Genomic DNA, 14,384 nt, shown 5'->3' with positions numbered 1-14,384 from the left:
ACACTATTGTAAATATCTGAACCTTTAAAAAAACCCTCTTATAACTAAGGAACATTTTAACATATTTTGTGTCTCCTCTAATCTAGGCCAAAACAGAAAGAACACTTCATAAAACAGGCCAGATAATTGTATCTTGGCTTGTTAAGCCAAGATATTCACAAACTTTTTGCCTCTTCATACAGCCCCTTAATTTCTTCATTTGTGCCAAGCAGCAATTAAATTAAGAAGTCTCTAATTAACTATAATTTCCCATTTTGTTTGAACTCAGAAACTGTTGACCAGTTTCAAATAAGTCAGGATATATATATATTGTAAACACTTTGTTTTCTCTGCAGGTATCAATTCTTCATGTCACAACAAGATTTCTTATACATTGCATTCTGATACGAATTCAAACAAGTATGAACAAAATATAACAAAAAATAACCAAGGAATCTGAAAGTTCCAAGATACACATCTGAGAACAGGTTCAGTGTGATATCCAGCTGGCAAGGAAGTGATTCAACATGCCTGACCCTGTAATAACTCCTAGATCTAAGCACATTTCCAAATCTGCCAGTCTTCTATTGATGGGCGATGAGCAAATGAGTTTATAGAGGTGTATTCAATAAATACATGCCAAACAATACAGAAGGAGTCCAGTGTTTCTTGTCCTAGTCTTAGCTTCAGTTTGTGAGTGAGTTTTTTCCATTATGGCGATATTCCACAGGGAGTTATACCAATGTTCAATTGAAAGATTTGTTGTTGATTATTGAGATGCAATTGTCAGCTTTGCTGCCAAGGCCATATAGGTGACGAGTTCTTTAGACAGCAAATTAGCATGTACATCATCAAAAATGTTTAGTAGCAATAATTTTGGAGAGAATGAAAAATGCTCCTGGGAAATTGTTAACATTTCATTATAAATCAACACCCACAAGTTTTGTACCTGATCACATTCCCACCATAAATGAAAGTAGGTTCCGATTTTCTTACATCCTCTCCAGCAAAGCAGAGAGGCTGTTGAAAACATACGAGAAATTTGGACTGGTGTGCGATACCATTGATGTACCAGTTTTAATGAATGTTCTTGTACATAACTAGAAACGGATTTAAATGGGTGTTCCTCCCACAACTTGTTCCAGTTTCTAGGTTGTATTTTGGACCCCAGATCTGATTCCCATTGATTTTTCAAAAAGAGAGTAGTTTTTAGAGATGTATTAAGTAATATTGCATATATTTTAGAGACTAAGCCTTTATCACCCTTGCTCATATCATGAAGTAATTGTTCAAATTGCATAAGGGGTCTGGTTGCTTGCTGCGTAATATAATTTAACGAAATGAAACTGTGCACTTGAGCAAACGTTAACCAGTTTACTTTTGTGCCCTGTAGTTTAAGTTTTAATTGTTCAGATGAGAGCGGAGTAGAGTTTATGTAAAAATCACATAGTTTGTAGCACTCCAATTCTTTAGTTGTGACTGTCTGTCAGGAGTGTGGAATTTTGGGTGAAAAGCGATAGATATTAAAGGTGAGATTATGGGGATTAATTTGTGTTGCCATAATTTCCAAGACATAAACATACATTTAGTAAAGGGATTAGACATGTTATTGATAAGTTTGTCTTTGATATTAGTAAAAGGTAGAGTCTTCAAAGATGTTCCTGTTTCAATTTTAGTTTCCATCTCAACCCAATGTTTCTCATGTATGTTTCTAATCATATGCATCATTTGGCAATTTTGAAAAGCGTTAGCGTTATAGTAATATGATAAGTTCGATATGCCCCATACCCCTAGTGTTGATTTTTGATTTATTAAAGAATGGGTTAGTCTAGATTTTTTCTGTTGGAAAATAAATTTATTAATTGTATGTTGCCATGATTTCATCACTTTGTTGGGTATGTTGATGGGTAAAACTTGAAATAAGAACAAAAAGCGTAGGAGTATCATCATCTGTGTCGCAGCTATCTTGCCCGGTATTGAAAGAAACATTTTTTTCCAGGATTTTAAACTATTTCTGAGCTTCCTGATGATTGGGTTATAATTTAAGAAAAACAGTTTGTTTATATTTTTGGACAAGATAACACCAAGGTATTTAAACGACTTGGCACAGAGATGCCTAAGGCATTTTTAACTATTTTTTGTGTAGTAGGGCCTATATTTATAAAATGGGATACAGATTTAGTATAATTAATTGTAAAATCAGCCATTCCCTTATATGTTTGGAACAAATTTGTCAGACTATTCAGGGATGCATTTGGGTCAGATAAAAGAATAGCTACATCATCCGCAAATAAATTTATCTTATGTATGGTTCCATTCATGTTGTAACCTTTAATAGTGGCTTCCTCTCTTATTGCTTGTGCCAAGGGTTCCATGGTAAGGGCAAATAGTAAGGGTGAGAGAGGGTATCATTGTTTTGTGCCTTTTTCGATTTTTATGTATCCTGACTCAAATGCATTAATTCTACTGCTAGCCAAGCCTTGTGTATATAGGTTTTGAATGAGTTTAGTAAATGTATCCCCAAATCTATAATGTTGCAAGACCTGTATTTAAAAGTTCCAGTGTAAAGTATCAAAAGCTTTTAAATCATCCAACTTAAAGATTGTTAAGGTTTTTGTTGTTGCTTGCTGTTCCAGATAATATTTAAAAGCCGCCTGATTGGATCTGAGATTTGTCTCCCTTTAATGAAGCCAGCTTGGTCTGGGTTTATGATAGTGGGCATAATGAGGTTAAGTCTGTTGGCTAAAACTGATGTAAAAATTTTTTGGTCCTGATTCAACAAATTAATTGGTCATAAATTATTCACGTCAGAGGGATCTTTTCCTGGTTTGAGGATTAGAATTATGCATGAGAATTTCCAAGATGTAGGGATTTGACTACCTTCCCAAATTGCATTAAATAGCTGTGTTAAATTGGGCACCAACAATGCCCTACATTTCTTGTAGAAGTCAGTGGAGAAGCCATCTGGCCCAGGGGCATAGTTATTTTTAAACTTTTGGGTAACAATTTCGATTTCATGTTCAGTAAATTTATTATTTAAAACAGCTCAATGATCAGCATCCAACTTTGTGAGTTTAAGCTTTGATAGGAAAGACGATATGTTTGCATTATTGGGCTTTGGGGCTTGATAGAGTTTTTGATAATAAGATTTAAAGGCAGAGTGAATTTCTTTGGTTTTATAAATGCATTGTCCATCCTCCTGTTTAATGTTCCAAATTCTTTGAGAGGAGAGTTTATGTTGCAATAAGTTACCTAAAAGTTTCAAATTTCAATTGCCCTTTTCGTAAAATTTTTGTTTAAGATAAATATTTTTTGAGATCTTTGAAACTTCTATAGCTTCTATTTTCTTTCTTACAATATCCAATTTAAGCCTAATTTTAGGCAAGCCTACGTGTTTATGTTGCTGTTCCAACTTCTGTAGCTCATTGTATAGATTGTTTCTTATGCTTTTGCAATTTACTCTTCTCTGCAATACAGCATCCTCTTATGACGGCCTTCATTGTGTCTCATATGATGTTGTCTTTGATTCCACTATTTAGATTATGTGTAAAGTAATCCTTAATGGCCTCTTGAATTGATTCTGTGACTAGTTGGTTCATGAATAAGGAATTATCAAATTGCCAAGATGGAGTAACCCTTTCTTTGTCCCCTATATATATTGTTGCCCATACAGGAGAGTAGTTATCAGGAGGTAATCTATTCTGTAATAATGTCTATGTCTACACGAATAATATGTACAATCCCTCTCTGATTTGTGCAATATTCTCCAAGCATCCACTACATTAAATTTGGATAGGATTTCGTGAAAATGAGATTTCTTATTGGGTTGAGTTAATGGTATTTGACGTGCTGCTTACCAATTTATTCCACGTGGAATCCGCAGCCCAGTTAAGATCTCCTCCTATTATTAGCTCACCTTCTGCAAAACTCTGAAGTTCTGATAAAGAAGAAAGTACAATTGTTTTTTGTTGGGAGCATAAAGGGAAGCTAAGGCTAATTTTCGAGTGCCCAAGCCACCTTTAACAAATAACAATCACCCTTCTGTGTCTTTATATGTCTGAATATGCTTAAAAGGTATAGATTTTGCTATTAATAAAGCTACCCCTCTACTTTTGGAGGAGCCATGTGATGGGTATTGTTCCCTGTAATAATTATGGGGCAAAAGTCTTGTGATTTCTTTGCTCCAGTGAGTTTCCTGAATAAAAATAATATGAGGTTTATCCTTTAAGATACAACTTGAGACTCTTTGTCTTTTGACTGGATTACCTAGGCATTTGACATTTAGTGTATAAATTTTTACCGTACCTTCCATATTAAGGGGGAAAATAACAGGAAAAATGCTCCACTCCAATATTTAAGTCTTATTTTCTCAGAAGTTCCAGTGTGCCAGACATGTATCAAAGGGAAATAACAATAACTATTAAAATTGCCAACAACAAAATTAACCAACCCTACTTCCGGCAGGGCCCTCTCCCAAATGTGAGGCCCTGAAACTCGGCTTAGCAAGCGTGTTATCCTGTGCAGGTAATACATCTGGGACTAACACCAAAAGGTTACTATGACTGTTTCCAGTCCCGCCACTTGAAACATTAAACACCCCATCTCCCCCCCCCGTATATACGTAGGTACATTTAAACAAACACATATCTCATACCCAAACAATTAAGTTCCAAAGAAAAACTTGTAATTTTATCTCATATTACTATAACAACCCCAGATTATAGCTATCAAAAAATTAATGAAATTTGTTTAGCCTTGTAACTATGATAGTCATGTTCACTTAATGCCAAAGCCTGACAGTTGACCTTTAATGTCACTTCCCTCTTTGAGGGAGGGAGTTAGAACGTAAAGGATGAGAATTGATAATTGTTTCTGCCTGCTTGTTGAGTCTGAGGGCTCATCCAGACGACTGCAAAATGTGTGACATGACCACTTTGTGTTCTCATTATTTTTTGGTCGTCCTGATGACGCCGAGTGCAAAAGCGCGTTTTCACGCGGTTAAATCCGCTTTCGCACAACCGCGGAAAATGCGATACACTTTTTAAAAGCGTGAATCATCCGCGGTTCCTTTGGCCGCTTGGATGCAATACCACGGATTTAAGAGATGATGCTGTTGCATGGGCGGTCCTGGGGCGGTTCCCCAGTCCCCCTTCTCTTTTCCAGCCAATCCCGTCCTTTGCACGTTTGCGCTTGTGTGGAAACGTCGCCCGGGAAAACGTGGCCAATCAGTGCTGTTGGATATACTGCGCAGGTGCAGAAATGCAGGTTTGCGCAGAAGCAGGAAGTCATGGTGGAAAAGCTGTTTAACCGTTTTGGATTAACGTGATTGCAGAAATGCAAGGAAGCATATTTGTGAAAGCAGCAGAAGGAAGGGGAAACTGGAAGGGGAAACACAAATCACTTTTGCGCCCAAATTATGATGTACTTGCTGGGGCTTATAAATGGCTGCAATAGGGAGTGTTTGGCAAGCCGAAAAGGGAAATATCCAAGAAGCCGCTTGCTAAATGGAGTAACTTTTCTGCTTTACCACAAATGCGCATTTCTGAGAGACTTGCCAAGCAGATATGCTGCTATAGGTGCTCTGTCACAGAGCTATAGCCTTTCGCCCATAGCAACGGAATTAGCTGCGATCCTGACTTATGGCTAACTGTAACCAGAGGGAGTGTTTGGCAAGCTGAAACGGGAAATATCCAAGAAGCCGCTTGCTAAATGGAGTAACTATTCTGGTTTACCACGAATGCGCAGTTCTGCAAGACTTGCCAAGCAGACATGGTGTTGTAAAGTAGGGGACACCGTAACCATAGGTGTTGTTTGTGTGCGATGAGAAGCTGGGTGGGCTGTGGCGTGTTTTTCTCCTTTGTAGCCGTGCAGCCTCGTAAGCCGCTTCCCGCTCTTGGGGCACCCCACATCCCCAGATGAGTGGCTGGACAGCTTTCCCCCTCTCTGCTCATCAGCTGTGAATCGGGTTTGTGTGAGGTACTTTGGCGGGAGGTTTGAATCCCCTGAGTGAATTCCTTGTGCTGCCCGATTCCGGCTCATCAGCTGTGAAGCAGGCGTGCTCACGGCTTTTAGGGGGGAGGTGCGAATCCCCTGCCTGAGTGGGTTCTTTGTGCTGCCCGCCGCCCTTTCATCAGCCACCTATGATTTTGCCCAGGGCCCCACAGGCTACGGGAGGACTCGTGGCCCCCTCCTCCAAATTCGGTTTGGGCCATGACCTCCATTGCGCCCACAGGAAATTCAAACTTTCGCGCTTCCACGTTCAAGCACGCATGTGCAGAACTGATAGCAGTGGAAGGGGAGAGGGGAGCAGACGTCATATTTTCCCAACAAATCGGAACATAGTGGGATGTGTCGGGGGCATGGACAGGAAAAAAGCGAGAAGATGCCGCATGTTCGGGCTGCATGTGCGGCCGGTAAAAAAGCGTGTTTTTAATATCAGCAAAAAGCGGGAAAGGAGCGGGAAAAGGGGCAAGTGAGGACTCTCAGCTGACAGAGCGGGTATGGAAAACCTGGATTATCCCGCTCCGTCTGGATGAGCCCTGAATCACTTCTTTTTAGACGAGACCATGTTCCATCTCTCAGGATCTTGAGATTCCAGTGCATCTTCTTCTTTGTCTAATTTATTTATTTATTTATTAGATTTGTTAGACGCCCATCTGGCAGAGGTTAATCTGCCACTATGGGCGACGTACAACAAAATACAATACAATCCATGTAAAAACAATTCAAAAAGCAAACAATATGAAATTTAAAACTGAATAAACCCCCACGGAACTACTCTCTGCCACCCTAACCCCCTTCCCAAGCCTGGTTAAAGAGCCAGGTTTTCAAGGCCTGACAAAAGCATAACAAGGAAGGGGCCTGACGGAGGTCAGTTGCCAAAGAATTCCAAAGTGAGGGAGCCACTACTGAAAAAGCTCTGGACTGTGTCCTCCCCAATCTCGCTGCTTTTGTTGGGGGAATAAGAAGCAAACCATTCAAGGACGATCTTGTAAGCCGGCGCCCCTGGTGCGAGTGGAGGCGACTCTTTAGGTAAAGTGGGCCAGCCTCGTGGAGCGCATTGAAAGTTAAAGCCAGGATCTTAAATTTGGCCCTAGCAACCACCGGTAGCTAGTGCAGTTCCTTAAGTACTGTGGTAATATGATCACAGTGGCGGTAGCCCTTAATCAGGCGAGCCGCCGCATTCTGCACTAGCTGCAGCTTACGGACCATTCTCCAGGGAAGACCCACATATAACACATTACAATACTCCAGCCGGGAAAGAACCAGAGCATGTACCACATTAGGGAGCAGGTGGCTCGGGAGGTAAGGGCGCATCCTACAAATGAGGTGAAGTTGGTAAAGCGCTGCCCGACTAACAGCTGCTACCTGTGCCTCCATGGATAGCTGGGAGTCAAGTATGACCCCCAAACTCCGGATGTGGTCTCTTAGGGGCAGTTGTATCCCATTAAGCACCAAATCCGTAATCCCCAGCTGCTCTTTATCACCCACCAACAGAACCTAAGTTTTATCGGGATTCAGTTTACTCCTGCTCATCCAATCCCTCACAGCCTCCAGACAATTTATTATTTATTTATTTATTTATTTATTTATTTATTGTATTTATATACCGCCCCATAGCCGAAGCTCTCTGGGCGGTTTACAGTACAAAAAAAAGTTCCCCTGGAGGGGGGGCACAGAAATGAGACTCCGCTCTTCCGCCTCCGACGGCACCGCCGAAGCCGCTTCTGTGGGGAGATATGGTGATTTACCAAAGAGAGTCCCAAAGACACGTGGTGACAAAGGAGACTACATCACATGTGGTGGCAGTAGCGGTGGGATACGAACAACAGAGAATCCAGATACGAATACTAGAGAATCCAGAACAGTGGTGTGGCAAACAGAAATAACAAAACAAGATTTCTTGTGAGAGTGACTGGCAAAGAGTGTGTGGCAAAGAGTGAGTGAACTCAAACACCATGGCTGAATACATAAAAATGAAAAGAGAGGAGCTGGTGGAGAAGTGCATAACATTCAATTTACCTCACGAGGGTAAAGGGGTAGATGAATTGAGGGTAGCACTTATAGGATTTGCAACTGCCCAGCAAAAACAACCTGTCAGGAAAGAGACCCCAGAAGGATATTTAAGCAATCCCGCTTATATAGAGTACTTGAGAGAGAAGTTAAGATGGGAGGCTGAGGAAAAAGACAAGCAGAGGGAGTTGGAAGCAACGAGCATTGGATGCTGAATTACAAGTAGAAAAGTTAAAATTTGATAGAGAGAAATTTCACTCTGAGGAGACAAGGAAAGAGAGAGATGGAGCAAAAATAAAAATTACTCCAAAGGACTTTGCTGTCTATGAGCCTGGTCAAGATCCTCAAATTTACCTCAGCACCTTTGAAAAAGCAGCTCAGTTGTGGGGGCTACCTGAAGATAAATACATACAGTATTTATCAAACCTGATTAAAGGGGAATTGGCTGAGGTATACCAATATTTCCCCTCAGACAGGCCCGTCACCTATGCTGAATTCAAAGAAGCAGTGTTTAAAAGATTCAGACTGGGGCCTGATTATTTTAGAAAGCTTTTCAGAAACTGCCAGATACAGACAGGGAGGTCTTTTGTGGAACTGGGAGCAAAGTTGATGGATATATTTGGAAAGTGGATGAGTAGTGCCAAAGCTCAGTCAGTGGAAGAGGTGAAAAGCCTCATGATACTGGATCAATTATACCATCAGTTACCACCAGAAATAAGGCTCCTGGTCAAAGACCGTTCCCCTACATCTGTGCAGGAGGCCGCAGAGATGGCGGATCACTTCGCCTCCAATAGAACTGGCTGGGTGGGGAAAACATCAAGAGAGTTTAAACCCAGACCATATAGTGCTGGCAGAAGGGATGTGGTACCACAGCGAGTGAGTCCTCCATTAAAATCTGAAGGGCACAGGACACCCCAGAGTGGATCTGTGTACCCTAAAAGTGAGGAGAAATTATGCTACAAATGTGGTAGACCGGGGCACCTACGTTTTCAATGTGAGGTTGCCAACCCCAGTAGTAATCCTGCTCAGACAAGGGCAGTGAAAACAGAGCCCAAGGCTTTAGAAGCAGCGAAAAAGGTTCAGTTTTGCCAGATAAACTGGACAGAAGTAACAGACCTTGATTCAAGTCTGAGAGAGGAAGTGAGTGTACAAGGGGCAAATTATTGGGCATTGCTTGACACTGGTGCAAATTTGATAGCCTTTCTATCGCCACCGGTGGGGGGGACTTAAATGAGAGGAAAATCTGAGTATCATCTGCGTATTGATGGAACTGTAGTCCAAATCTCCTGATGATAGCTCCCAGTGGCCTTACATAGACATTAAATAACGTTGGGGAGAGGATAGAGCCCTGTGGTACCCCACATGTAAGAGGCCAAGGCTCCGACACCTCCTCTCTCAGTACTACTCTCCGGTATCTCCCAGAGAGGAAGGAGTGGAACCACCATAAAACGGTGCCTCCAATCCCCAGAGTGTCAAGGTGATCTAACAAGATATCGTGGTCGAAGGCCGCCAAAAGGTCCAGGAGAACAAGGAAGGTATGCTCCCCTCTATCTAGTGCCCTTCTCATGTCGTCCACCAGGGCTACCAGGGCTGTTTCTGTCCCATGTCTGGGTCGGAATCCCGATTGAAATGGGTCAAGGTAGTTCACTTCATCTAAGTACGCCTGTAATTGGATCGCCACCATCCGTTCGACCAATTACCCAGGAATGACAGATTTGAAACTGGGCAGAAGTTGGACTTCCCAGGAGGATCCCTACGCCTGTGCAGCCTCTGAGACGAGCTACGTCTTGGATGAAACTTTTCCAGTTTAAATTCAATCAGAAGGCTCTTTTCTGACTGGGAATAATTTCTTCCGGTTAAAGAAGAAACATGAGATTTCCTACATAGCTTTGTTTTGATTGTTGGAGTCTGGAATTCGTCAGAATTGTCTGTCTTCCAGCAGCTCAGACAGAGCGAGGATTTTTATGCTAGCTCAGCTGGATAAGTGACCCGTTTTTTTTATACGGATTAACAGGCAAACATCCTCCTGTCTACATTCATCATTTTCTTATCTATACAGCTAAAGAGATTTGTCAAAGTAACAGCAATTGAGATAACCTAGGTGAGGTAAGACTTTCCTTTTTTCTTATTCACGGAACTAAGGGGGAAGAAAATATAAATAGCGTATCTTTTTTTTTATTGCAAAAAGCTGACATGGAAAATAGCATTCTAAAGATTAAACGGATGAGAGATTTCTGATTGAAAGAGATAAGAAATCTTTTTGATTTATTGGCTGGGACTATTTTTTTTGATCTACTTTTTTTTTTTTTTTGACGAATCTGCTCATTCTCTCTGCTACTAGCTATTTCGACGCTGTGAACTAAAGCCGTTCTTACACTTCTGGGCAGATAAGAGATAAGGGCTGTCTAGCGTGTGACGTTAGTTTGCTGGAAAGATTAACTCCTTTGTAACTGGTTAAAGAAATAAGCTGCTCTCTGTTTGGGACATTGAAAATTGAAGGAGTTTTGTTCCTTTGGTTTTAAGAATGACAATTAAGAAGATCATGGATGTACAAGAAGGGACTTTATCTCTAGACATGTTTCAGAAAATAATGAATGGGATTAACTCAATAAAACAAGAACTGAGAAATAATAGACAAGTGTGGAGAATTGAATTTCACGAAATGGGACAAGAGCTGAAAGAAACTCAGGATTCTATGAGAAAGGAGAATAAAGATAGATCTGGAAAACAAAAAAAGGATGAAAGAGAAATTAAAGGCAAGGTTCAAACTATGGAGATTGGCTTAATTATGGACATGAAAAAAGATTTGGATTTCCTGGCTGTGATGGATCCTGGAGACAAATATTATAGTTTGGAATTCAGCGCTGTCCTTGAAGGAATTGAAGAGATTGGAGATAAAGATATTATCGGTTCAAGAAAATTCTTGGACTGGAAGGATTTGATGGAACTTGAAATGGAGAAAGTTAACAGAATTAATCCCTGTTTTGTGTCAATGGAAAAACCTTCAAGAGATGTACTAGTGTATCATGTGGAAAAGAGGAACAGAGATGCGGCTTTGCAACAATACTTCAGTGATACGTTTGGATTTGATGGCAAGAAAATATCTGTGATGGAGGAAATTCCTATCAGACTTTTATTATATGACTATGACAGCAAGATTTTTGCGTGTGTAAAGATGGAAGATGGACCCAATATGGATAATGACAGAAGAGCGATTTAAAATTACTGGACTTAGTAGATTTGATGAGTTGGATTAATTGGCAGGTTTATTTAGAAAAAAAATTGATTGACATATATCTCAAGGATTGGAAACTTCTCTTTGACTTTTTGTGGAAGATTAAAATGATATGATGTTAATGAGATTTGAAACCAACTAAGATAACCGCTGGAGGAAGGTGATTTTATAATCTATTAAGAGATAGGTTTGTTATATATTATAGATTTATAGCTGAACTATGACAAATCGGAAGTCAATATTCTTTCTTTTTTATATATATATATATTTTTCTTTCTTTTTGTATTGTACTAGTTATTGATTTGTGTTGTTTTCTTTTTGTATTGTTTTGGTTTTGAAAATTGGAATAAAAATTAATTGAAAAAAAAAAGAAACTGGGCAGAAGTTGTTTAAATCCAAGGCGTCTGAGGCCTTTTTCAAAATTGGGGTTATTACTGCCTCTTTAAAGGCAGATGGCAGATGGCCTTCATCAAGAGACGCATTCACCATTGCCTTAATCCACTTGCCAAGTTTGTCTTTACAGCTCATAATAAGCCATGCTGGGCAAGGGTTGAGTATACAAGAAGTTGGTTTAAGCGAGGATAGGGCCCTGGTGATTTCCTCAGAGGAAGGAAGCTGGAAACTATCCCAAGACCCTGAGGGTTCGATGGTCATTTCTGGTTCCATTATTGAGGCCTTATCCATTATCCCATGGGATTCCAATATTTAATAAGCGAAGAATATGGCAAGCTTCTTGTTTTGTAGTAGCTGTTTGTAGCATGCCATCTATTTCAACACAAAGATGAAATGGGAACCCCCAGCGATATTTGATGTTTGCAGCTTGTAACTTCTCTGTTGCTGGCCTCAATTCACGTATTTTCCTCAGAGTCTCTGCACTCAGATCCTGAAGGACCATGATTGCTTCATTCTCATATTTCAGACCTCCTTTGTCTCTAAAGGCTTTCATAAATCTATCTTTAAGTTGAAAATGAGTGAAAGCCACTATAATATCCCGTGGCCTTGCAGGAGCTTTGGATTTGGGAGCTAAGCTATGGTGGGCTCGTTCCAACTCTAATGCTGATATAGGAATCTCAGGGATTGCTGCAGACCACCATGTTGTAAGAAATGAAATCATGTCTCCCTATTCCTTTTCTTCAGGGACCCCACGAAAGTGTGCATTCCGACGTCTTTCTCGGTTCTCCTGTTCATCCACCTTTATTTGCAGGTCCTTATTGGCTTTTAAAAGTTTTTGGACTTTATCAGCATTTTTTATACTTAATTCCATAGCTTCATTTGCTGTTGTTTCAATAGCCATAGTTTTCTGCGTTAATTTATTTAACGTTTCTTTTGTTGAGTCAAAGGCTTTTTGCCATTCAGCAATTAGTGATGAATGCATTTTTTTTTGCACACACTCCATTACAGTTCCAAGCAAGGTTTCAAGATCATAGGCCACCATTTCCCCTTGCCCATTTTCCTGCCTTTTGCCACCATTTTGAAATTGTGATAGGGGCTATTTCCAAAATCTTAACCTAGCATCTCTAAATAAGACTGCCAAGCCTCCGTTTATAAGCAGGAGCATCCTTTGTTAGTTTATTTGTTAGGGGTTGTATAGAATATCAAGAAATTTACCACGGGGGTGTCAGCATTTGCAGCAATAGCACGGCGGGAACTGGAGTGATCTTCTCACGCTGCTATTTGGCTTCGCACACGCATGCGCCCCCAAACAAGCCAGGATATTAAACCACAGGATGAACTTGGTTTATCCTGACTTGTTCTGAACATGGTAACTACCACTTCCCAGTTTGGACAGAAAGGAAACTGTGATTAATTAGAGACTTCTGGTTTAATCACAGCTCACACAGAAAGGATCTGTGTGCAGACAAATGGCTCATGCATATCTAGAGATGGATGGAATGGTTTTATTCTGGTTCATGCCCTTTTGACTTAAGCAGACATGTAAGTAAGTTCTGTTGAAGGTCTGCACAGATTTTTTTAGCCAAAATCCTTCAAAATCCGCACACTTTTAATTAAATATATATATATAAAGCACTTACAAGGTGGTCTAAGGGCTTCCAAGTCTCTTCTCTTCTTTTTAAAAACCATTTCCAGCTGCTTAGAAGACATGGTGCTGGCTGCACTCATTGAAACATATTGAGTAAGAAGCCCTTAGAAGCAGCAGTCCATTATGATATAACAACCCTTTATGGGTAATCATGCAGAAAAAAAGATGGCTGTCCCCATGTACCTATAGGGGCAGCCTTTTTCTCCATACACTCTCCCTGTAAGACTGCTGTATTATTGTAATAAGGATAATATAGAGAAACTCAGAAGAATGTGGCTTAGTCAAACACATTATGCTTAAAATGTAGAACTATTCAAGATTGTTGATATGTCTGAGTTTTTATGGATTACATTTTTAAAAAAAATTGTTTACCATCAAAATGGCCTGACAGTCCCTCAGGGCAGCTCACAACAAAATAAATGAAAGTTGTGTATGGTATCATGCACCTGACAAAGTGGCCTCTAGTCCATGGAAGCTTATGCCATAATAGATAACTTAAGTCTTCAAGGTGCTACAAGACATTTGTTTTTTGTTTTTTGCTGCAGAAGGCAAACAGAACCACCCCTCTGGAATATTTTATTATGCCGTAATGCAAGCCATAAAATAACAAACTAAACTATATATACAGGCAATTAGTTGCATACATGTGCCCTCTGAAGATCAAACTAGCTGTGTGATGGACAGTCACATTTATTGTCCACATGTCTGCCCTGTTCATATGAAAAGTAGTATGTGTGTACATGTGCATGCACATGAAACACTTTACAACAAAAGGTGTGTGCAGGCAATGTAAACTGAACCTTTTTCTTATAGAATCATGGAATAGAATCATAGAATAGTAGAACTGGAAGAGGCCTATAAGGCCATCGAGTCCAATGCAGGTATACAGCTTAAAGCATACCCGACAAGTGGCTGTCCAGCTGCCTCTTGAATGCCTCCACTGTTGGAAAGCCCACCATCTCCCTATGTAATTGGTTCCATGGTTGTTAGGAAGTTTTTCTTGATATTCAGCTGAAATCTGGCTTCCAGTAACCTGAGCCCATTATTCTGGGATGGCCCTCCTCTGTGTGACAACCTTTCAATTACTTGAAAAGAGCTATTGTATCTCCCCTTGGT

The 14,384-nt window shown here is 40.3% G+C and overlaps 1 protein-coding gene across 3 annotated transcripts in view; it reads right to left on the bottom strand.

The window, feature by feature from the left end:
- Positions 1 to 14,384, bottom strand: part of FAM114A1 (family with sequence similarity 114 member A1) — a 61,924-nt gene that overhangs the window by 45,604 nt on the left and 1,936 nt on the right. For all 3 annotated transcript variants that reach the window (XM_061584029.1, XM_061584028.1, XM_061584030.1), the window contains exon 2: positions 3,837 to 3,916. The gene's annotated coding sequence lies outside the window, so the exon portion shown is untranslated. The remainder of the gene's footprint in view (positions 1 to 3,836; positions 3,917 to 14,384) is intronic.

This window comes from Rhineura floridana, chromosome 9 (genome assembly GCF_030035675.1).
Source record: "Rhineura floridana isolate rRhiFlo1 chromosome 9, rRhiFlo1.hap2, whole genome shotgun sequence".
In the NCBI taxonomy this organism is placed as follows: domain Eukaryota; kingdom Metazoa; phylum Chordata; class Lepidosauria; order Squamata; family Rhineuridae; genus Rhineura; species Rhineura floridana.
This window is presented reverse-complemented; position numbering and strand designations above follow the sequence as displayed.